The sequence below is a fragment of the Mustela lutreola genome, chromosome 14 (genome assembly GCF_030435805.1).
Source record: "Mustela lutreola isolate mMusLut2 chromosome 14, mMusLut2.pri, whole genome shotgun sequence".
NCBI lineage: Eukaryota > Metazoa > Chordata > Mammalia > Carnivora > Mustelidae > Mustela > Mustela lutreola.
Genome location: NC_081303.1, coordinates 55,372,282 through 55,395,892, shown reverse-complemented (window position 1 = coordinate 55,395,892; position 23,611 = coordinate 55,372,282). Strand labels below are relative to the sequence as shown.

Below are 23,611 nucleotides of genomic sequence, written 5' to 3'. Positions count from 1 at the left end.
CAAAAACAAAAATTCTAAATGTATTTCCTTTCAAGAAGTCTAATCTATTTTTTTTAAGATTGTTTCTTATTTGACAGAGAGATCACAAGAAGACAGTGAGAGGGATATGTAGGCTCCCCGCTGAGTAGAGAGCCTAACTCGGGGCTCGACCCCAGGACCCTGAGACCATGACCTGAGCTGAAGGCAGAGGCTTAACCCACTGAGCCACCCAGGTGCCCCAAGAAGCCTAATATTTTTTTAAATAAATTCTGTCTCCCTGGAGAACACAGAGGAATAAAGCATCTTTTCATGAATCGCCTCACTAGGCTGATTCTTTGTGAAGAACATGGAAAATCTGTTTGAGGTGAAAATAATAGAAAATGAGAAATGGAAAAATTATATGGATATGGATAAATGAGCAAAGGATGCTGAACACTAAAAGGGATAATTCACGTTTGGCACAAAAACATAGATAAGCCATGTTTCTGAAAAAGAATAAATATGATCAAAGCCTCTAGAAGGAAAGATGATTTGGGCAGAAAAATCTAGAAGATATTAAATTAGAAATATCATTTTGTTCAGATTGTACTGTATTTTCTTTGAGATTGTAAATTCCTAACCCTATGACTGTTTTTATTATTGAATACCCGCAGTGAATGTTTTTATTTTTTTTTTATTGAATACCCGCAGTGAATGAGGCTTTGTTCAGTGAGACCTAAGAAAACACCAGTGTAAATCATTCAGCTAGCATGGCCAAAGGATCACTATACCAATAATTAATCAGGCTTTCTGTTCATTCTCCTTTCCAGGGGTTAAAAGTTGGAAGTTTTATGTTTAATAAATTGAAATCTGCTGTATATCTCCTAGGTCACAAAGCATGCATTACAAAATAAAAACATGCCAAAACAAAACCATTGGCCACTTGCATTATTTCCTAAAGCATTTCCAAACACATCCAATCTAAAAATAGATTTTTAAAACAAGCTGTTATCAATTTAGAAAAGAACACAAAGTTAAACTCTCTGTAATCTTGAGCAGAAATAAAAGGTTCATTAATTGTACAAACTATAATTTAACAAAGCCTCATTGTGGCATCTTGCTCAACATCCTGAAAACAAAAAATCCTCAGTACCTATAATAACAGAAAAATTAATTTTTCTAAAATGGGCTAATACCAATAACCATACCAAAAAAAAAAAAACAAACTTACATAAACAAAAGATTTGCTGGGGCTAATTGAAATACTGAAAAAAAAAAAAAGGAATCTTGAATAAGAATGATGAAATTGAGCGCTAAGAATTGAAAGAATCCTTATGGTTTCTGATTTGTCTGGGGATATGTGACAAGTAAAGACATCCTGATACATTTTAATATTTCTGAGAATTGTTTTTATATATTATAGTAGATCATAATTCAGGGTTTAATTCTGCAATCTAAAACCTGGCATTTTTTAAACAGCTACTCTATGTATCAGGAACTAGGTGAATTAAAACAAAAGACCTGTTGTGGAGGAGCTCACACTGGAGTAGTGAAAACTGACATGTAACTAATTACAAAACTGAGGATCAACTGCAGTGATGAAAGTATTAGCCAAGAGAGGGATTCTCTCTCCCAGTTAGGTGGTCTAGAGACACTAATGACTCTTCCAGAAGGATGACTTTAGATAGAAAAGCAGGCAGGGGCATTCCAAGAAGAGAGAACTAATGCCTTATCTCACAAATGATACTAAATTCACTGGCAGCAGAAACTGTCTTTACCCTCTTTATACAGCTCAAAGTGCATAGTAAATTTTCAATGATCTTGGTTAATTTCCAAAGATAGCTCTGCTTGATGAAATTAGGTTATTTGGAATTTGAAAAATTGGAGGCATCAGATGGAAAAGGAGTCAATGGGACGATAAGTAAGGAAGAGAAATCTGAATGGGAAGTCATCAGGGAGGGAGGAAAACCATGAGAGACTCTTAACTATAAGAAACTGTGGGTTGCTGGAAGGGAGGGGAGGTAGTGGGATGGAGTTTAAAAAAAAAAAAAGGGAAGAAGAAGAAGTAAAGTCTTCAGGCGCTTGGGTGTCTCAATCAGTTAAGTATCTGCCTCTCAATCTCAGCTCATGTCTTGATCCTAGGGTCGTGAGTTCAACCCACATGTTGGGTGTAGAGCCTACTTTAAAAAACAAAAAGGTAAAATCTTCACAAAGCTAAAAATAAGTCATTAATATTCCTTTTAATAAGAAAAAATAATGTCAGATGTAGCTATAGGGTTGATAAATAGAAGTCAGAAGCCAAATACTCTGTTTCCAGGTTCACTGATTCAAGTGGCTCAGACCTTAGAGTCACTAACTACCACCAGTACAATCAATCAAACCGTGGGTCTCCTGAACACAGAATGTAAAAGGAAGTTTTTAGGCTCTGGCTGATACTGGTTATAAGAGAAAAAAATATAAGAAAGTTCAAAATCATTTTAATCTTGAGTACAACTGAGAAATCTAGAGTGTTGTCACTGGAGAAAGGATTAAGAAAGACGAAGAACAAAATGAAAGAGAAACGGAAGTAAAGGGAACAAGAGAAGGAGGAAGGAAGAAAAAAGCATTCTGGGAAATTTGAGAGAGCCACAGATATTCTATAACTAGGACCCAAATTAGAATAATTTGAATGATTATTTAGAATATTAGAATAATTTGATTCTAGAATAATTTGATTCTAGAATTAGAATAATTTGATTCTAGAATAATCTCTATATGACATCATCACTAATCGCCAAAGATTTGGGCAGTAAATGCACATCAAAATGCGCAGAAATTCAGACGAGCCTCACCTTACTTTTTTGAAAAGTGGAATTCTTCTCTTCTATTATTTACTATTTGAGATATGTTTATTTTGATTTTCCAGTTTAATATGTGTATGTGCTTTCTTAAGATTAAGTTCAACTGCCTCTACAGGTCAGCTATTATTCTTAATTTCTAACACCAAATCATCAGTCAGGGTAGCAGATGTTATTGTCCAGGATGGATGAAGGGAACCAGGAGAGGTGGAGTCTCTGGATCCCCATGGAAGCTGAGAAAAAGCTCATATTGCCCAAAAACATTAGGAATAGCCCTCAGTATGGGAGCCTTGGTATAATTTACTACAATATAATACCTGTCAAATCAGGTATACTTGACAGCACTCAATAGTACAGAACAGTAGTAGAGTTTTATTCTGGGTTTGGTTTTTTGTGATTTTTTTTTTTTTTTTTTTTTTAGATATCTTATTTATTTGAGAGTGAAAGAGCATGAGCAGGGGAAATGGGGAGAGTGGGAGGGAGAGGGAGAAACAGACTTCCCACTGAGGAGGGAGCACAATGTGGGTCTCGATTCCAGGACCCTGAGATCATGACCTAGGCCCAAAGCAGATGCTTAACCAACTGAGCCATCCAGGCACTCCTAGAGTAACAGAGTTTTAAAGCAGCAATTTGGGGTCTGTGAAAAAGTTATATGACAGGTATTCTCCAAAATGGTGAGGGAGCGGGGGTTGCCCAATGTCGTTCAATAGTTGATCCACTTCTAATCTTGTCCCAAGCTGTTTTAATTGGGTCTTCATTGTTGTGAAAACAATCTGGCTCATATTTAAGTAGTGATTGCCTATTTTGTTGTTTTTTGTTTAAGTAACTATTATAATTAAATATGACTTTCTTTTAGATGTATTTTTTATTTTATAAATGTTGTGAACATTATGCAACTTCAGGTTTATTTTATTCCTTCCCATTGTTCTGAGCAAAGTAATAGACGGGGAGTAGGGTCTCTGCAGGGATCTATTCATCAGATCATAGTTTATAGAATGGAAAAGAATAAACATTGATATTACTCTGATTTTTTATTACATTAATTAAGTCAACCAGGTAGTAAGTGTCAAAAAGAAAAATCTAGTTGTAGTCTCTTAAATATTCTTCATAGATCACTTCACTAAAACCAAATATCTTGTAAATGGGGTCCTCTTGCCCCAGAGATTTTTAAGCATGCCCTCCTCAAAGACACCTGCATTCCATTAAAATATATATCTTAGGAGTGCCTGGGTGGCTCAATGGTTAAGCATCTACCTTTGGCTCAGGTCATGATCCTGGGGTCCTGGGATCGAGCCCTGTATCGGGCTCCCATCGGGCTCTCTGCTCAGCGAGAAGGCTGCTTCTCCCTCTCCCACTCACCCTGCTTGTGTTCCCTCTCTCATTGTGTCTCTCTCTGTCAAATAAATAAATAAAATCTTTTTATTTAAATAAAGTATATATCTTAAATTTCCCAATTATCACTCAACTCAATCAACAATCCATCAAAAACTACTAAAACTATCGATTGATTCCCAGGCACTATTCTAAATGATTTACCAAGAGCCCATTATCTTATAAACAGGTGAGGTGCGATGATTCTGAGTTCCCTGTGAGTGTTCCTTATCAGCCCTCCGCAACAGGACAGTGATCACTGGGTACATTTCACAACCTGGTGACAATGCCACTGGAACTTCTTAAAGCAACAAGATGTTCCAGAAAAGATGTGTTTGGACCAAGATAAGCCTAACATTTCTACGTCTTCTGTAGATAGCTGTGTTTGAACTAAGAAAGAGTGACATTCATTTTTGAATCTCTACTTTCTTAGAGACTCAGAGGACTAATGTACAATTTTAAAAGTCAGGGGACTTTTCTACTGAGAAAGTGGTCCATAAATCCTTGATTTAGAGTCATGGAGCTGACAGAGATCTTATAGATCACTCCAGCAAGTGCTTCCCATTTTCTGATGCTCAAACCCCTTTCACTGTACCCTGCTATCTTGAGGACTCCCTATGATCCTAGGTCCTTGGAATGTGATCTAGAACAGGAGAAGGACCTGGGTGGGCACAACCCCTTGGCCCAGTGACTCTTCGCCCCACAGAGACGAGAATAACCGAAAGAAGTTTAATACATTATTACTTAACTTTCTGATCTTTGCCAATCTGTTAGATGAACACTTAACCTCAGAAGTTTTAATTGACATTTCTATTATTATGGACAAAGTTCAACAAACATGACTTTATTTTAAAAGTAAATCATTCATAAGCCCAGGACTACTATTAGTTAATTTAGTCGGATTACCTGAGATAATGGGTAGAGGTGGTCATTTTTTTTTTTTTTGAATTGTCAAAAATGGTATACAATGATTTGATGTTAACTTATTTCATTAAAAATTTACAATTGAACTTTTTTATCCAAAAATGTTTAAAGAATACAAAAAACAAAAACAAAACAAAACTACATTTAGGAGCACTAGATAGCACATAAAATGCTTAATGAAAAAAATGGTCACAAGTTCTGCTTTTTAATATATTACAACAGTACCTAAGTTAGGCAAAGACATAGTTCAGAGCAAATTTCTTCCATCCCCTTTCCTTTTTTAGAGTCAAAGACATAAATAAATGGAGAGATATGTTGTGTCATGAATTGGAGAATTCCGTACTTTTAAGATTAAAAAATCATATTTCTACACTCCATACATTCAGTGAAATCTCAATAAAAATCCCAGCAGGAATTTTTTTTATTTTTTTATAAACATATAATGTATTATTAGCCCCAGGGGTACAGGTCTGTGAATCGCCAGGTTTACACACTTCACAGCACTCACCATAGCACATACCCTCCCCAATGTCCATAATCCCACCCCCTTCTCCCAACCCCCCTCCCCCCAGCAACCCTCAGTTTGTTTTGTGAGATTAAGAGTCTCTTATGGTCTGTCTCCCTCCTGATCCCATCTTGTTTCATTTATCCTTTCCCTACACCCCCACATTGCCTCTCAACTTCCTCATATCAGAAAGATCATATGATATTTGTCTTTCTCTGATTGACTTATTTCGCTAAGCATAATACCCTCTAGTTCCATCCACGTCGTCGCAAATGGCAAGATTTAATTTCTTTTGATGGCCCCAGCAGGAATTTTTTATGGAAAACAACAAATTGATTATAAAATTTATGAAGAAAAACAAAAAATTTAGAATAGCCAAAAAAGAGGACAGATTTGGAGAACCAATACTACCTGATTTCAAGACTTACTATAATACTACAATAATTTAGACTGCGGTGTTGGTAAAAGGAACCATCACAGATTATTTGAAAATAACTAGATCCACATATATATTTCTTATATGAATATATATATGAATTATTATGTATTATTATATATTATGTATATTTTCCATATTAAATATATATTAATATATATTTATATTTATTATATATATTTCATTCATATTTCTTATAAGAAACACATATATTTCTCACTAAAGAATGGGATTGATCCCATTCTTTAGTAAGAAATTCAGCTAAATAATTATATTTTTATATTTTATCTCCTTTAAAAAACTTTTATATAACCTAATGGAAATCAGTAACAATAAGAATAAACACCACCTCTAGAGCAGCTATAATGTTTCAGACCCTTTATTAATATCTTTGTCAAACATCATGTTTAATCCCCTAAACAATCTGAAGATTATTATTCCTCTGTTCCAGAGTAGGAAAAAAGTTCAAAAAGATGAAGCTACCCACAAGACTGGGAACTCATCCAGGGTCAAGACTATGTCTGATGGATCTGGGTAACCCCAGAATCAAACACCAGGCCTGACAAGCACTCAGGAAGTGTTGAGCACATGAATAAGACTGACCCCAATCACACATTGAGTAAATTGTGCCACTGGAATTCAATTAGGCCTGTCATAGTACACCCCTATTTAAAGACATTTAATGCTGTTTAGAATAGACCCAAACTCCTTACCTTGAGCTACAAAAAAACCCTTGGCAATCTGACACCCTGCCTGCCACTAGAGCTTAGGACCTTGTCATTAATTGCTGCTTCTACCTATATTAACCCCCACACTCCTCCTCCATCTATACTTGGCTCCTTCCTTCTAGTCATTAGGATCTCGGTTTAAATGCCACCTCCTCAGGCTATCCCTGACCTGCCCCTCCCCCGACCAGCGTAAAATAGCCACCTAGTGACTTCCTATTATTTATAGTCCCATTTTAATTTTTCTAGATTGCGCTTATCATGGTCCAACGTTTTCTTATTTGCTTACTAATATACTTACCGTCTTTCTCCTCTGCTAAATATGCTATATGAACACTCAAGGTTTACACTTTTCCACTTACAACTTCTAGATTTAAAATAACAATGACGGGGCGCCTGGGTGGCTCAGTGGGTTAAGCCACTGCCTTCGGCTCGGGTCATGATCTCAGGGTCCTGGGATCGAGTCCCGCATCGGGCTCTCTGCTCAGCAGGGAGCCTGCTTCCCTTTCTCTCTCTCTCTCTACCTGCCTCTCCATCTACTTGTGATCTCTCTCTGTCAAATAAATAAATAAAATCTTTAAAAAAATAAAATAAAATAAAATAACAATGAAAAATACAGAAGTTTGATTATATAGTGTAGTATACTCCTAAACTGGGAAAGCAAGAACCTCATCTATCTTCTTCACCACAATTTCCAGAAAATGGAAAGACTCTGTCATATAGTCGAACTCAGGTGAGAAACTGAATAAATAAATGATCAATGTTTCATTTCATGAGGTGTTCTTATAGTCCTGCTTACAGGCCCAAATTGAAGAAATAAATCGTGCCACAACCTGTTACTCCAGATCTCTCTGAAATATTTGAGTAATTCCCTGTGTTCTGATACTTCTGTTGTCCATATGGTGCTCCGCCTCCCCTGTCTGGCAGCAGCTCCTAGTAACTAAAGCAAGTCGTAGAAATTAATAGCTGCACCACTGATTCTGAGGCCACACCAGGGGTACCCCCAACAGGTGCCAAGTTTAAATATAGGCTGCAAGAAATGCTCTATTGCCGGTGAAAAGGGGGATCCCAGACAACTGTATGGCATTCGGACTCCACAGGACCAAGTGTCTCTTTAGGGACATTTCTGTTTGTATCAGCAGGCACAACCAAAACAGTTTCTCTTCCACAGACCATCAACTTTGCTTCTTTTATCATAGTAGTAGGTAAAAGAAATTTCTGGAAATTCATGTAAATTGTATAGAACTACTCTATCTTTCTACACCAATTGGCTTGAGAATCCCCCAAATGTCTTATTCTAACCCTAAATCCCCATAGCTTATACATGACCACTCTGCTAATTTTCTAATTTCCTGGTCTTGCTAATAATAGCTCACAGACCAAAAAAAGTTCTTTCATCTGTTGCAAAGTTTCTACAAAAATAACCCCAGCTTCTTTAAGAGCTGCTGTTGACAAAACCCACGCTGCCCGCTCTGCTTGGTTAAATGCTTATGGGACGTAAAATGAAGTTTGAAGATGTTTCTCCACCTAAACTGTGAATGTATTTTTTTTTCCAGTGTTTGCCCGTATCCACTATTATTTGATGGTAAGTGCTGTACTTTTCAATCTGATACTGACTTGAAAAGGGAACGCCCTTCCCAACTCAACAAACTAGATGGTTTGGAGGAATGGCACGGAGGCAATCCATGCAGGAATCACACTGTCACCCACAAAATAACCAAGGAAATCGCTTCTTCGAGTTTCCTTTGTAACACATTAGTCTTATATAGTCTCAGAATTGAAGGTTGAGGAATAGCAATGCCACATGAACCTGGAAGTTTAAAAATGAACTTTGGGACACCTGGGTGGTTCAGTCAGTTGGGCATCTGCCTTTGGCTCAGGTGGTCCTGGGATCAAGCCCCTCACTGGGCTTCCTGCTCAGCGGGAAGTCTGCTTCTCCCTCTGCCTGCTGCTCCCCCTGCTTGTGCGCACTCTGTTTCTCTCTCTCTGACAAATAAATAAATAAACTCTTTTAAAAAATAAAATAAAAAATAAAAATGAACTTTGTTATTTAGTAACTTAAGATAAGTGACCCACTATAAGATAAAATGAAAAAATGAGGATACAAAATTCTCTAAGTATTTTTCATTTAAAAAAAGGAAAAATGTGGCCATCTCTAGGTATTTGAATAATGCATCATTTTTATTTTATTTTTTCTACTTTTTTGTAATTAAACAAATTCTACAGTGAATATGTACTAGTTTACAATTTTCAATGGTATTTTTATTTATTTTTATTTTTTTAAGATTGATTGATTGAATGATTTGACAGAGAGAGACACAATGAGAGAGGGAACACAAGTAGGGAGAGGGAGAAGCAGGCTTCCTGCTGAGCAGGGAGTCCATGAGGGATCTTGATCCCAGGACTCCCAGATCATGACCTCAGCTGAAGGCAGATGCTTAATGACTAAGCCACCCAGGTGCCCCTTCAATTGTATTTTTAAATGCTTTAAGTATTTCATTTCAGTGCTCACAAATTCTGTATAAGTATTAACATCATCATTGTATAAATAAAAAACTGCTCAGCCAGCAGAGGTCATTTGTTTCAAAGTTTGAATATTCCCTATTTATTGTATTATATTTGTCAACTTTCCAATTAATCCCCCTGCCAACTCCACAGTGACATGTCAGAGAAAGGAAGTGGGGTTATAGTGAAGGTTGAAGGAAGAAGAGAAACGGGGGAGTATATATGTGATACTCATGATTTGGACCAGTTTAGCAGAATCACTGATAAGGTCCCATCATAGTCTTTTTAAGATCAGCAGGGTGAGGCAGGAACAGTCCCAGGCATCAGAATGCTCCCAGCAGTTTGGTTTTGGTGATAAAAACTCCAGCCAGCCGCTCTAATGTTAAAGAAAAGCAAAAGGAACACACGTCACTGGCTGCTAGCTTACCGACAGCAACCTACTATGATTCATTATTTTGGCAAGCGAATTAGAGATAGTAATGTTTTATTTAGACGTTCTGTACAACTTTAGCAATACGCGGAGGTCATGTTTCACAGGACTTCACCAGGGGGACATCACGTAGGTTTTGCAAATGTATCCAAACCAGTAATGAATGATTCCTTTGATTTAAGCATATAATAAAAAAATCATTTTTCCCTTTTTTTGTTGTTGTTAGGTTTTATCGAGGAGCTGTAGCTGGAAAAATAAGAGCCGTAGCATGTTTATTAAACTGATTCATCTATTTATATATCATATCCCACTAATTGCAAAACATTTCTAAATACAAATGTCAGTTCTTAAAGGAAATTATGAAATTCTTTACCACTATCCTCCACAAGGACTGGGGAAAATATGCAATAGCTACTGGCTTTGAGGAAAGACAGCCTTTTTAATTTTTTTTTCTTTCTTCTTTCTCTTTCTCTCGCTGAGAAAAATATAGCTATATTAGGAATACACAGTGACATCAAAGCTTTGGATCACCAGAAAATTCAGTATGTTACCTCGTTCTAATAAGGATATCCTGTAGCAGGTCTTCTATATAAGTGTGTGTGTGTGTGTGTGTGTGTGTGTGTGTGTGTGTGTGTATCTCTGTGTGTTTGTGGAGATCCTGTAATATCAGTTTCAAATGACTCTGACTTTTTTTTACATTGCTGACTATAAAGAAAATATAAATGCTAAAAAACCTATCAGACTTTTTAGGCAAAACTGCTAAATACCACAAATTTTTCTTCAATCAGGAATTATATCATGAAGTTCCACATAAATATTGTGATACTAATGCAAGTTACTTGATTTTATTATTTTATTATAATTTTATTATAATAAATATTTTATTAAGATAACTATATATAATTTCTTTTTCTTTTCCTAAAAACAATCCATGCTTATAAAAAATTCAAACAAGGTATAACGAAAGTAGAAAATCCCACCCTGCCAAATGATACTTGTCTTCGACAATTTATGCTCATTTTGAATAGCAAATCTCTCTGAGCCGACAAAGCTAAATTTAGTCAAAATGGCATTTAAACACTGTTTCTATTGATTCAGCAGGTCACCTGGAACACGTTGAGAACAGGTCACTTGTTGGTTACATGAAGCTATGAATTCTTCATCAATTCATTCATTCAACAAATATATATATTAAGTATTTGAAATCTCTCCCCAAGCTGTCTACTTACTGCTGCAATTTCATCATTAGAGAGTCATCTGAGAGTAAGTAACTTTTTCCTAAAAAATAAGTTAATTTGTAACAGTAACATTTATTCAATAATTATGGTGCTAGGCTAAGCACTTTGCATATGGTATTTTATTTAATATTCACATTAACCCCCTGGAGTAGGGACTATTTTTATTCCCATATTATAGCTGAGGAATCAAGGACCTACAGAGGCAAAATGACTTGCTCAAAACAAGGTCAATGAGCTATAAAACTGAAGGTCACTGAACTAGGATGAAAACCCTGGAGCCACTTCACTGCCATCTGAACTGCAGTTCCATATCCCTCCACAGTGGAAGCTCTCTGTGGGGAGACAATGTTCCCAATTATTAACATTGTAATACAAATGAGTTAACTAGAGTAATGTTCCTCAGTGGAAGAGGGTGCAGCGGGACAGAGCAATATGATCAGCTGGAGAAAAATGATGGCATTGGACACCTTACCGGACAGGAGACTCCAAAGAGGAGGAAGGAAAAAGAGGCAAGAAATAATTCAAAGATTTAACCTATTTTACAATTACATCTGTGTAGGGGCAAGTTGAATAACTCAGTGGCTTCTGGGTAAAATTCTCCTCATCTAAAAATTATTCTTGTGAGTGGTATCGTATTCTTCCCTTACTTTATGCACAGTAGCAGATTACTGAGTGGTCAAGCCAATTATTAGTATGTTAATCAGGAAAACAAGGATAATCTCATCAACCACATTTCTTTCCTTAACTTTTCAAGTATTTTATAGTATTTTAAAATCAATAATTTTGGAATACATTTTTTTGTGGATACCAATTTTTTGTTCACAACTGTCTAGGCCAGATTATATAAGTTTCTGAAGAAAAACTAAAACAGACAATTGTGAAAAATATTTCTGTCATGTGAATTGTTTCAAAATCTAGATCAATGTTATCCAATGTAGTAGTCATAGGTGACTATCTAAATTAAAAGTAAATCAAATTGGAATTTCAATTCCATTGACACATTAGCCCCATTTCAAGTGGTCATTAGCCATACATGACTGGTGGCTACCGTACTGGAAGCCCAGATATAGAATATTTCCTCTATCATAGAAATTTCTATTGGGCAATGCCAGTCTAGACATAAAGCCACAATGTAAGAGGGCATTGTATTTATATAGCTAATTCACCTGATGAAAGGAGCAAAATAATAAAATGAGCCAGTTTAAGAATAAGAAAAGAGACTTGACAATCAAAATTTGTTGAAGAAAAGGAAAAAATGCTAAATAGTTGACAGCCATTAGGTAATATTATTAAAGTATAGTTTTAACATGTTATTAGTATGTACCATGTTATTAGTTGTTATACCTACTATGCTTACTGGAGTTGAAATCAGTAATATGAAAAGCAATAAAGAAAACAAGACATTTCAAACTCTGGAAATCATTTCAGTGGGTTAAGGAGACAAAGACCAAGTTGATTGTTTAAAGTTGAGATCCAGGGGCTCCTGGGTGGTGCAATCAGTTAAGCATCTGCCTTTGGCTCAGGTCATGATCCCAGGGTCCTGAGATTGAGCCCCTGAGTCGGGCTCCCTGCTCAAAGGGGAGCCTTCTTCTCCCTCTCCCTCCAAGCCTCCCTGCTACTCGTGCTCGCTCTCTCTCTACCCCCCACAATAAATAAATATAATCTTAAAAAAAAAAAAGATGAGCTCTAAAGGCTAGAGTCAGGAAAGGAAAACTCCCTGAATGACAGTATGGAAAGAACTGGATAATTAAAACAATCCCAGTGATGTGATAATGAGAGAAATGAAAGAAGAAAATTGCTACAATTCATTATGAAAAATGAATACGATTACATTTGGCAAGTGGGCTCCCAGTACAATTTGCTGCTGGTTACCTGATTCGTCTGATATATTATGAATAATGCAAATACATTATGAAAAGAAAGTTGCAGAGTATAAAATTTGCCTTATTCACTTGCGCAGAACTATTACAAGGAAAGATCGGAAATGAAGAAAACACTGTTCCTGTCACCTAAGAACTTAAAATCTGGACACAGACTTGTAACCACAAAGGCTCTTATTTCCTGGGCACCTCCTTGGTCAGGCAGGAGGCTGTGTTCTTCACACCATGATTTGTCATCCTCACACTATCTCTACGGCCCAGAGGCTCCGAGACTCATTGACTCACCAGTGCATCGCGTTCTAGAGGCAGAAGTACAAAATCACGTTATTCAAGCCATCCCTGATGTCTTGTGGTGAGTTACTTCTGTTCTTACCTAGTTTTACCTAGTTTTATGAACGTGCATAGGTATCAGAAACAACAGCCAAGAGGAGCAAGAGTTATTATACCTATGACAGTTCATAAGTTGAAAGTGTATCAGTAGAGGAACTCTATTAATAACCCATTTCATCAATCAGAATTCTAAGACTCAAAGGGTTTACTTGCCTAACGCCAAGCAATGAGCAAGTGGAAAAGCCCAGGGGGAAGCTCTAGGTTTGCATGGCTGCAAAAACCCAATCCCATTCTATGAATTTTCCCTGGATCCTCTCACGAACAGTATCACAAGACAGAATGAAGCAAGGTGACCCCATCGTCTAATGGAAAGAGCAAGTTTCGACACCTGTTTTAAGCTGGGTTCCTCCAGAAATGGATCCCAGGAAAAAGAATGTTGAGTGTTAGTGGTGTAATTTGGAAAGTGATTCCAGGAAGCTCTGCCAGTGCAGTAGGGAAATGCAATGAGGAGGGAAGTAGTCCGCATAGCCCGCATTAAAGAGAAGATGATTTCTGTAACTGGGGCATAAACTCCAGTGGCCACCTCTGGGAAATGGTTGGAGACCTATTTTCAGAGGTTTATTTTACCCTAAAGAGGAAACTGAAGCATTTATTCTTCAAACTCTCTCTTTTATTTGCTAAGGGTTACTCCCAGGGCCATTAACTCTCAAATCCTTTCAGGACTGCCCCAGGCATGGGCCAAAAAAAAAAAAAAAAAAACTGGCTTCAGTTGAGGCAGAGAGTCTCAGATGCTGGAAGGCAGAAGCCTTTGACACAGAAGAGCTGGTAGAGATGAGAACAGAAAGTGCCAAGAGATTACGGGGTATGCCTGGGACATGGACTACATCTCTACAATCTCGGACAAAGATAAGCTTGACTTGTGACTCAGCTGCTACATGCTTCATGACTTTGGGCAAACAAGGATCCCATCAAAGATTACACATTTTATTTGGCTGCTGTTATAGCTGTTACGTCTCCCTCTACACATTTTGGCAAAAATCCATGGGAGATGATCTGTACCTCACATGGCACCACATCAGGAGGCTCACCACGTCCAAATGTTCAATCATTAGTTATGCTAATTTCATCGGTGGATAAGATGTTTATGGATAGATCTCTCTGGCACTCGGATTCTTTTTTTATCAAGAGGAATACAAATAGTCATATTGCTGGATTCCTATGAGAAGAAAATGACACAGTCGAAGCAGTTTGGGTGTGGATGCCCTGACTGTATTTGGAGTAAGGAATGTAATTCATCAATACGGTAAGTTACACTCACGAAAAGGATAATACACCTGGAATACGTACAGGGGGAGAAGAGAAGGAACTACAGATGAATGTGTAACTTGACAGCTTCCCAGAAAGACAGAATTTTAAGTCGAGTTTTACGAGCAGATGGAGAAGCACATTCAGGTGTGAGTACAAAGGAGAGCAAATGGAAACTACATAGTACAAAGAGGAGTGTGGATTGGGAAAGACAGGAAAGCCAAGGTGGAGAAACTGTGACGAGGAGAGACTGGGAGAGGATTTAGGTATCACAGTAAGACTTTGGATTTTGTGGTGTAGACAATCAGAAGCCATTGAAGGTGAGATTTTAAGAATCACTTGGCTTGTGTTTCAAGAATATAATGATGCCAGAGATCTTTTATTTGCCCTTCAGGGTCCCTTCTCACTTTCCTCTACCTATTTCTCTGCCCCAGGAAGCCCCGATGTTTGGACCACATCAACAGGTTTTCCTGATTTCTCACTTCTATGTGGTTTGATCCGTGAGGACTCCCAACAGTATCAGAGAGGAGAGCACAGTAAGTGTACTTGCCCCGTCTTCCCTCTTCGGGTTAACTTCACGATGGCTCTGCCTCTCCACCCAAAACAAGGGTTCCTCTGAGAATGTGTTCTCCACAAGACCCTCTCGTTCTTGATTACGGGAAAGAGTCCCTCCCTCTTGAGCCTAGACCTAAAGAAATCCTCCTCCTGCTAGTGGCTTAGGGAAAGCCAAAACCAAGGCTTGCGTCTTGCCCATACCTCACCATACCTTTGTGCGTAGACCCCTTTATTAAGTTCTTCTTGAATTCTCTCATTTGAGTTATCATATGTTTCCTGCTACATATATTAATAGAACCAAAAATTACTCCGGGAAACAGACCCTCAAAATAAGTCTAGGATTGATTTGCTTAACCATCCGAGGATCTTAGAAGAATGCAGTTTGGATAATCTTACCAAGAGAGAACTTCTGTCTAGCCACAGTACTGGCAGAGAGAAAGGAGAACTGGTAATGCAACATGTGGCAGAAGAAGGAAGCTCTGGTTACCCATCTATGCTGCGTCCAGGTCCAGATGTAGGGACTGTAACAACTCCTGTTTGTGTTCCTTTTTATTTCTTTTGCCTTTTCTCCCCTGCTGCCTTATATGAAGAAACCCAGAAGTTACTAGTGGTTTAGTTCTGGACACAAGTAGACTAAATTGACATCACCCCATGATGATTCAGTAGCAGATGAGATTTCTTGTGTTCCCTGTGAACACAAGGAGACAAAACCTTTTCCCACAAATAGAAAAGGATGCTAAGGGGTCAAAAGACTGATGGTACAAGATGTTCTATTTACCACTGCAGACCCAAGAGGCTGTTCCCAATGGGTTACACCTTGTGCCTCCTTTGCCTTCTAGGCTGCAGTTTGGTTCTTGCATGATCCTCACAGGAGATTTGACAAAAGGATGAGAGTGAGGGTGGGGAGGGCATGTATTCTTCTGCTCCCATTCTGGGAGTTGTCTCTGGCTAGTTGCCTCTCATGACCGAAGGACACAGTTCCTGCCATGGAGAGTGCTAGAGATTGAATTGCGTCCCCACTCCCCAAATTTGTATGTTGAAGCTCCTACTGTATCTGGAGTAAGGAAGTAATTGAGGTTAAATGATGTCATAAGGGTAGAGTCCTGATCGATAGGATTCGTGTTCTTAGAAGAAGAGATGTCAGAGAACCTGTTCTCTCGTGAGCGCTCACTCTCCATCTCTGTCTTGCCTCTCCATGTCAGAACACAGTAAGAAGGAAGCATCTGCAAGCCAGGAAGAGAGATTTTACCAGAAACAAAATTGGCTGACACGTTTATCTCAAGACTTCCCAGCCTCTGGAACTGTGAGAAAAATAAGTTTCTCTTTTTTAAATCACCCAGGCTATAGTATTTTGTTCTGGCAGCTGAAGCTGACTAAGACAGTAGGTGTCTCTATAGGACACTCTTTTCAGGCTTTTGTAACAATTCCCTGACTTGTCACTTCAGACTTGTGGACAATTAACAGCCCCACAACTCCTCTTCATTTCCCTCATGGGCACACATTTTTATCAACAGTCTCTCTGTTTAGCCCTTCTTTTTTATCCTATTTTTAAGCATGTCATCTTTTTCCCGTAGGGCCTCAACTGACTCAATAACTCTAGATTTCATATGAAAGATGAAATGAATAATGTAGGAAATTAAAGGCAGAGGGACTGGTTCAGATCCTTTCTCTTCTAATAAGTATTTCCTGAGCACCTGCCTCAGGCACCATTCTACAACAGGATAGGAGAGAGACAAAGTCCCTGTTTCCGGAAGTTTCCATTTCAGTATGGGAGATAAATAATAAATAAGTAAACAAATAAATGAGGCAATTTCAGGCTGTAACCTGAGCCCTTCCAGAAGTACACAGTGTGATGAGACGGGAATAAAACGCTTGAGCATGCTTTTAGATAGGTTGATCCAAAAGGCCTTGGAGAAGATGACAAAAAAAGAGATTAAGAAGCTAAAATCAATAATACTTAATAAATGTTTACATATGAATTATGTAAATAATTTCATATTTGTGCATTCAAATTATGAATAATTATTCAAATGAATTCAGAATTATGTATTATGATAAATGATTACATATGAAAAATAAAGAAGAAAATGTCACTTAAGATAATCCCAAGATTTCTATCTGAGTAACTAGGAGGAAACAGCACCACCTCCATCCATAACAGATGTGAAATGGGCTTGTGTTCTCTGGCAGGGCTCGGCAAACTACAAATTCATCCCACCCCTCCTGTTGTAAACAAAACATTGTTGGAACCCAGGCGCACTGTCATTTATTTGTGGTCAGGTTGCTTTCCGATTTCAACAGTAGAGCTGTATAGTTTCAGCAGAGACTGAATGGCCTGCAAAGGTCAAAATACTATCTGACACTGTCTATGGGAAGTTTACTGCCCTCTCCTCCGTGCCATGTTGCCACATGATATAAGGAGCTGAAAGGTGGTCCACTTCCTCCAAGAATCTTCTGGTAGCTACAGGGACCCTTCCCATCGTTGAATGAATGGGAGGAAAAATCACACTCCAGCTTCATCAGTACAACATGAGAGTGGGTAATCCTACTTTTTCAGTCTTTGAATAAACTTGTCCAGGAACTCTGCTAGAAATGCCCAGTCTGTGATGAAGAAACAAAGGGAAAAGAAAGCTTCACCCCCTCGCCTGGGGCAGAACTCTGAGTGAATTTCTGCCCGACCCAGCAACCTCTAGTTCTCAGCAGGCTGCTGTTTCTCACGTCCCCACCCCTCCTTTCTCCCTTGTACTGTTGGTTCTGGCTGATAGTAACGCCTAATCCACCCAACAACATCTAGAGCAGAGCAAATGACTGGGATCCGAGAATCCTCTCTGGCCTCCTGCCATGCAGCCTCTGAAGAAGGCTGTACCGTCTACAAGACTTGATGGAAGCTTCAGCTTCCAGAGGAGCAAATATTATCCTAACATGGGTCAAAGTTGCAGGCAAGTCTGTTGATACACTATGTCATCTATAAAGTAACCTGTTGCAAAGCTGAATTAACACTAGCCCCAAGGATGTTTGAAATCATATGAAGTATTTTATTTCAAAATAAAACTGTGTCCACAAGATTATCTCTGTTCATATTTTAAGATTTGAATCTAATAAACAGCACAGGCTGCTCTCACATCATCTGCTTCCCCCCGCCTTGTTACCACTTCTTTGTATGTATTTTTTTGTGTTACTATTTTTGGCCTTGCTTTTAGCCACAGGATTGAGCCTGAGAGCAAGCAGATAGAACTCAAGAAAGATGGATGGTGGTTTAAATTTATTCTGCCAGGGTAAAGACCCAAACAAGCTTCTCCTGTCCAAAGAGCACTCAAAGCTGGTTAACTAATTGCCGATTGTGAGTGACCATAAACACGTGATAGATTTGCGGGATTCGAGTCATAACGTTCATAGTGTAAACTCTCCCATGGCTGATCGTAAATTCATAAGTTTTAAAGCAAAATAGCTGTAGAGAGTATCAGATAAAAGCACATATAATCTGAGTATTAAATGAACTTGAGCAGGGCGCCCGCGTAGCTCAGTCAGTGAAGCCCCTGATTCTTGCTTTTGACACCAGTCATGATCTTGAGGTGCTGAGATCAAGCGCTGCTTCGAGCTCCATGATGGCTGTGGAGCCTGCTTAAGACCATCTCTCTCAGGGCGCCTGGGTGGCTCAGTCATTAAGCGTCTGCCTTTGGCTCAGGTCATGATCCCAGGGTCCTGGGATCAAGCCCTGCAGGGGGCTCCCTGCTCAGCAGGAAGCCTGTTTCTCCCTCTCCGACTCCCCCTGCTTGTGTTCCTTCTCTCACTGTCTCTCTCTCCCTCTCTCTCTCTCTCTCCCCCCCATCATTTAAATGAATAAATAAAATCTTAAAAAATAAAAAAGATCGTCTCTCTCCCTCTGCCCCTCCCTTCTCTCTAAAAAAAAAAATAAAAGTAATAAATGAACTTGAGTGGTGGCCCTACTCTTTGTCCCCACTGGACAAGTCTAGTATAGTTTCTTATTCGAAAGTGCAGGGTTTGCATTGATTCCACAGAGTAACTTCCAGTAGTAAAAGTCTATGAATTTCATTCTGGTCTAGTTTAACCCCTTATTTTATAGATGTAGAAATTAGCACGCACAAAGATAAACTCTAAGCATGTTAGTCGTATAGCTGAGTTTGGAATCAAAGTCTTTGATAGTTTATTTTAAATTAAGTGTGTGTAGGCACCTGCATGTGTGTAGGTGTTCTGAAAAGTTCAAGATCATAGGAATATAATACATCTGGCACCGGGCTTACCTATGTATGAATTTCTGCATCTTTCTGTTCTTAGAACAGAAGGGACCATAGAGATTGTGCAGGGACACACTACTCATTGTATAAGCAAGAACTTGTAAGACACCCCACTGGACTACCAGAGCAGGGGGCACATCTCAGACCCTAGAATATCCAAAGGCCTGGGTGGTATTTGCACTTTTTTTTTTTTTTCAATGTTCCAAGATTCATTGTTTATGCACCGCACCCAGTGCTCCATGCAATACGTGCCTTCCATAATACTCACTACCAGGCTCACCCAACCCCCCACCTCCTCCCCTCCAAAACCCTCAGTGTTTCTCAGAGTCCACAGTCTCTCATGGTTTGTCTCCCCCCTCTGATTTCCAACTCCCTTCTCCTCTCCTTCTCCCAATATCTTCCGTGTTATTCCTTATGTCCCACAAGTAAGTGAAACCATATGATAATTAACTCTCTCTGCTTGACTTATTTCACTCAGCATAATCTCTCCATTCCCATCCATGTTGACACAAAAGTTGGATATTCATCCTATCTGATGGAGGCATAATACTACATTGTAGATATGGACCATATCTTCTCTATCCATTCCTCTGCTGAAGGGCATCTGTGCTCTTTCTACAGTCTGGCGATTAAAATGGCCATTGCACTGACTTTTAAACCAAGTGGTATTTCTCAAATTTTCATGTTAATGAATGACTTACCAAAAAAGCTACTGATTAAATGTCATTTGGTGAGTTTTTTCCTAATGAAAAATCATTTTCTAGGAATCACTAACGGCTTAGTATAATGACTTTATTGTGGCATTATTTTAATTTTACTATAGAAATAAGGATTATGCCAATTTCCTTTGCCTCAGAAGTCTTGGAATGGAAAATTCTGCTTATGGAAGCACATGTTTGTTGGATAATTTTAAAATAAAATTGTACTTTTAAATAACACGGGTCTCCATCACTCAAGGCATTTCATCAAGAACATACCCACTTAGTAAATTTGTTGTTCTGAAATGCAAATGTGCTTTTACCAATTTCATTCACTGACAAAGGAAATCTTGTAACAAACAATAGGAATCAGCCTATTTATTCCTGATACTTTGTTTGGCACTATGTATGCATAATTTAAGTCAAAATGTTACTGTCCTGCGGAAGACATGTATAGACATTTCTCCAAAGAAGACACACAGATGGCAAACAGACATGTGAAAAATCCTCTGGATCACTCATTATCAGAGAAATGCAAATCAAAGCTACAATGAGGTATCACCTCACACCGGTAAGAATGTTTAAAATAGAAAACACAAAAAACCACAAGTGTTGGCGAAGAGGTGGAGAAAAAGGAATTCTCATGAGGGGAATCCAAACTGGTACAGCCACTGTGGAAAACAGTATGAAGTTTCCTCAAAAAATTAAAAACAGAACTACCCTATGGCCCAGTAATTCCATGACTCGGTAATTACACAAAGAATAGGAAAACACTAATTCAAGTTCAATGTTTATAGAAATATTATATACAAGAGCCAAATTATGGAACCAGCCCAAGTGTCAGTAGATAAATGGATAAAGAAGAGGTGGTGTGTGTGTGTGTGTGTGTTATCATATATAACATATATATATGATATTACACAGACAATGGAATATTACTCATCCATAAAGAAGAATGAACTCTTGCCATTTACAACAATGTGGATGGATCTAGAAGGTATAGTGTTAAGAGAAATAAGTCAGTCAGAGAAAGTCAAATTCCATATGATTTCACTCATATGTGGAATTTAAGAAACAAAACAGATGAACAGAGAAAAAAAAAAAAAAAAACCCCACAAACACAAAGAGCCTCTTAGCTATAGAGAACAAACTAGTGGTTACCAGAGGGGAAAGGTAAATGGGAGAATGGGTGAAATAGGTGAAAGGGATTAAAAGTGCACTTACCTTGATGAGCACTGAATTATGTATAAAACTGCTGAATCACTATATTGTACACCTGCGACTAGTATATTAACTGTACATTAACTATGCTGGAATTTTAAAAAATTAAAATTTAAAAATAAAAGTTTATTCCATCGACTAAAGTCACTGAAAAAATAATCACCGCCTTAGGAATAAATGTTCAGTACAGGATTAATTAAAAACACTGTGACACATTCATAAGGCGGAAGACTATCTACTTAAAAATGTGTTTTGGGAAAAATATATATATTTGTATAAATGAAAATATTCATTAATAATTTAAAAACTAGGTTACAAACTATTTGCTTCCGATGGCCCCCATTTTCTAAGTCAGTGTATAAAATTCTAAAAGTGGATTACACCAAAAAATTCAAGTCAATCTGGAGTAAAATGTTTTCCTGAAAATTTTTTTAATATGATGTTATTTTTTTCTTTATCTGGAAAAATTCATTCTTAACATTCTTATTTCCACCCACTCTACAAAAGTCACCACTTCCTTCATCCTCATCAGAATTGATAAGAATTTGAAACTGTATCATTCCATTTCTTGTTACATTCAAATTTAAAAGCTTCATGGTTCAATTACAGTAAGGGAATCTGAGAGTCTAAAGCGTATTTGTCTCTGGTTTGTTTTTCCACTTAATGAGGAAGTATACAGTTCTGATAATATAAAAATGATTCAATATGAATCAATTTTCAAAATACCATAAATCATAGATATTGCAACTTCAAAGCCAATGTTTCTTCCTTGTATAACTGGAAAAGAGGAAACCTTACACACACCCTGTCCTAATTCCTGACCCCTAGGGCTGTTTTGTACTAAAGAACCGTAATTGCCTTGCTGGGGTTACAGAGAATGATGTTGGGACATCCTGACTAGCCTAGAAAAGCCATCAGGAAGGAAAGAAAAATAAATGTCAAAGCTTTGACCTTGTCTTTGCGTCTCTACCCATAGAAGGCTTTGGAAGGGGCCCTGGTTTCTTGTGTTAGGTGAGCTTTGGGACTAAATCTGGACCCAGGGAGGTGGAATAGGATGAAGAATTACATTGAAATGTACAGAATAATAAGTCCCTGTATGGATACTGTAGTAGATGCTGTGGGATGCCCACCAGTTCTGCTCAGATCTACTTTGCTGGGCTTATTCATCCATTATCCCTGCTGAGGGTGTTGGTTTCCTGTGGCTCCCACTTTCTCCCCTCCTCCAAGCCCTCTGCTGAGCAGAGCCAAGCCTAGGAGCTTGACCTGTTCTCTCCCCCTACAGAGCCTGCATCCCCCATCTAACAAAAACTACAAAGATAAAGCCCCCTTACCTCTAAGAAGGACCACTCCCCAGAGCAATTTCACACTCCATGACCCAAGCCCCACTATCCCACTGCACCCCTGGATGGGGCCAAGACTAGACTTCACTTTGGATTCTATTTTTACCCATCTCCATCCCTCTTCTGCCCTGCTTACTCAGTCTCTGAGAGGTTTCTTCTCTGAAGAGCTAGCCCTCAACAGAGCACAGGAATCACAGTTCCTGGCTCAACCTCTGCCTCTAGGGAGCCCAACCTAAGACAGAGATTTTGACTTGAGGAAATGATTTTATTTCCTGACCAAGTATCTGGATTCCTACTGTGGATCAACAGGGACACAATGATTGGAGTTATTTATTTTAGGCAACTACCTGTGGAGGATGCAGTTCTGCCTGACCCTCCAGGCTGGCCTGGGCTATATGCTGGGTTGCACTGTATCCAAGGAGTAAGACTGATCTTTGGGTCAGTGTGTCAGAGCATCCCTGTGTCTGCAAAGGGCTGTGGGTGCTGATGGGGAAGACAAACCACCCTTTTCCCTTACACACTTGGAGGAATACCAAAGGCCAGGCTGAAGGGTCCAACAGAACCCCTCCCATCACCATAGCTGTCTAAACTGAATAATGGCAATCACTGTCCCCACCCATCATCTGCAGCAGGAATGGCTCCCAGGGCAAGACGAAACCTGTGGCAAGGGGCTGGGAGTTTTTAACAGAAAAGGGGGACAAAGATTCTGTACAGTGTGAAATGTTCCTCAACACTACGGACAATCTGAACTCCATTCTTTATTTCTTCCCCCTATCTGAAAAGCACTTCCTTCTTACAGCTTCTCTAAATCCTGGGCACACGTCACCTGATGTGTTCTATGTTCTCCACGTTCTGCGTCATTCCAACACTCCTTGCCACAGAAATCTCTCCTCTTTCTCACTTTATACAGCTCTTGTTGTCTATACCACCCTCTTAACAGATATTCTCATGCACTGTTCCTGATATCTTTATCTTTTTGTCCCTTTTTTCCAACTTACTTAAAAGTCCTTGAGGATAAGGACTATACCCTATACAGAATCTCCCTAAAGGTTATGCACATTACAGGTTAACAAGTAAATATTTATTAATGATGTTGA

General features: G+C 38.6%; 2 long non-coding RNA genes across 2 annotated transcripts in view; both read right to left on the bottom strand.

The window, feature by feature from the left end:
• The window catches only part of LOC131815347 (uncharacterized), a 107,655-nt gene that overhangs the window by 30,845 nt on the left and 53,199 nt on the right, over positions 1 to 23,611 (bottom strand). The gene's annotated exons all lie outside the window — the stretch shown is intronic.
• LOC131815348 (uncharacterized) lies at positions 9,331 to 22,723 on the bottom strand. The gene is made up of 2 exons (XR_009347670.1): positions 22,506 to 22,723; positions 9,331 to 9,637 (listed from the first exon to the last, which is right to left on the bottom strand). It is a non-coding gene; the product is annotated as an uncharacterized LOC131815348 (long non-coding RNA).